This window comes from Atta colombica, unplaced genomic scaffold (genome assembly GCF_001594045.1).
Source record: "Atta colombica isolate Treedump-2 unplaced genomic scaffold, Acol1.0 scaffold82, whole genome shotgun sequence".
NCBI classification, from domain to species: domain Eukaryota; kingdom Metazoa; phylum Arthropoda; class Insecta; order Hymenoptera; family Formicidae; genus Atta; species Atta colombica.
This window is the reverse complement of record NW_017259575.1, coordinates 459,566-462,025: the sequence shown is the minus strand read 5'-3', so window position 1 is coordinate 462,025 and position 2,460 is coordinate 459,566. Positions and strand designations below refer to the sequence as shown.

At 28.5% G+C, this 2,460-nt stretch overlaps 1 protein-coding gene across 2 annotated transcripts in view; it reads left to right on the top strand.

Annotated features, from left to right (window-relative positions):
• LOC108692793 (3-hydroxy-3-methylglutaryl-coenzyme A reductase) overlaps positions 1-2,460 on the top strand; it is a 34,308-nt gene that overhangs the window by 24,072 nt on the left and 7,776 nt on the right. The gene's annotated exons all lie outside the window — the stretch shown is intronic.

The following is a 2,460-nucleotide window of genomic DNA, read 5'->3' as shown; positions in this document are numbered from 1 at the left end:
TATATACACATATAGTGAGAGCAAAAAGTATTCGTGTAAGGAAATTTTTTATAAAAAAGTCTTATTTGCAGAAAATGAACATTAATTAGTAATTTTATGCAATGAATACATTCTATTCTAACATAAACAAATGAGTTTCGTATGTATTTTTGATTAAAATCTAAATTTCTCGATTGTATGAATACTTTTTGAGCATCCAAATAATGGAATTTTTAACTTTCGCTTATTTTTCAGATGATATATTCTATAATTTCTATAATTTCTATAATAATGCACATCTTTTTGGTATATATAATTTTAGAAACATACAGTCTATTTTATTCTTTAACAAATTAATTACCCAGCAAGAATCATCAATTAAACGACGAATCGACAAATTGATGTTGAAGTCATCGTATTGATGTCGATTCGACATCAATTCAATGACTTATTTCTCACTGGATAATATTTAATTTTTTAAAATAAAGTTTTTTTAAAAAATATTTTCTGTGTACGAATACTTTTTGTACTCACTATATATATGTGTATACACATGTGTGTGTGTGTGTGTGTGTGTGTGTGTGTGTGTGTGTGTGTGTGTGTGTGTGTGTGTGTGTGTGTGTGTGTGTGTGTGTATACGCTCTAGTTGCAATTAAAACTTTTTTACATAAATAGAAATAAAGTCAAGTTTCGTTCGAGCTGCTATCAACATGTTTTTTAATATTCTTTAGTAATTATAAATTTTAATCCGTTTTAATCCAATGTCAACACGATTTATTCTATGTTTGGGACTACAACATTAAATTTGTTGTTAATTTGATGATGATTTTTTCTTAGACGTAAAAGGATTTATATTTTGAAATTGTATTGCTGAGAATGTGCCAAAGTGAATTGAAACGTACTATTTTCTGTTTTTGGGAATAAAGATTTAAGATATTAATTTCCATGCTAACTCTCATTCGCCTTGATTTTTTTTTATTTTTTGTTAATAGAACAATAAAAAGTAATTATTGAAATCATTACCATTATCTCAAAAATGTAACTGCATTACCATAAACGTTATTCTGAAGAAAATAAAACGTTATTATTCAATTACCAAAAATTACCGATGTTATGATGAATAACGCGTTATTTGCCAACTCTGCATACACACACACACACACACACACACGCGCGCGCGCGTGCACATATATTATATATAAATAATCTTATCTAAAAAAATAATTCATTTCTAAATGATTTTGAATTCTATCTATTTGAATAAGTTGAGTACAAAATGAATTATCACAAAAACACATATGAAATGCAACAAATTACATTTATAAATGATTTCCTTTAATATCTTTATGTGAGAATAAAAGAATAAGAGAATCAATTGAAGATAGACTAGATGACAATAGTTATGTCGGTCTATTATGATTGTGTCTGAGGGCGTTTGCACGGTGTCTGAGAATGCGTAATGAATTCCGTAGTGAATTTCGGACTAACGGAGCAGTTCGTAATAAGCTACGAAGGAGTCAAGTAGAAAGTTCGCGAGAGTTATGTTTGAATTAGGAGAGATTTTCGATATTTTCCGTTTATGACGCGAATAGCCAATATTCAATTGAAGAGCCTATTTTCGATTATAACCGTGTGAGACAAGACTTGTAATGAACGATTTTGTTCGCTGCCTAATTATGTGTAAATATATTTCGAATAAATTATAATCCATATCTATAAATATAATAAAGACTGCGTTTTAAATTATTAAATGTTATCATCATTTTAAATTATAACCATCCATCTCTGTGCATACAATAAAGACTGCATTTTAAGCTATTAATTATCATCAAGTTAATTATATATAATAATCATATATATGATTATCAATAGCTTCTACACTTTAAATATTTTTAATATCTTTGTGTATGCGTGCGTGCGTGCGTGCGTGTATGCGTGCGTGCGTGCGTGTGTGTGTGTGTGTGTGTGTGTGTGTGTGTGTGTGTGTGTGTGTGTGTGTGTGTGTGTGTGTGTGTGAGTAAGTGTTTTAAGGAAAAATCAACTTCAGATTGATTGAAGAAGCACGCAACAAATCTTTAAATCTATCTGTCTTTTTTTTCGATAAGCTATATATATTAAATAAGGAGATCCGAGTTCGAACTCCGATTGAAGTAATATTTTTTATTAATACAATAAAATAATTTATAGGTTTTAGACTTATCAGAACCAGATTGTTACAATCTTTTTAAGAGATATTTGTAAGCATCAATATTATTATATAAATTACTTGTTATTCATTTAATTTGTGACATTACTACTCTAGTTCTATTAAGATTCGTTTCAAGACTGAAAATTAAATTTGACGCACAGTTTGCAGTATTGGAGATATATAGTTTCTAAATTCACACCGAATTATTTAAGTACTAACGATCCAGCTTGATTGTTCAGGGCTTTTTTTTATTTATTGTGTATTTATTATATTACTTAAAATATACTTTGTTT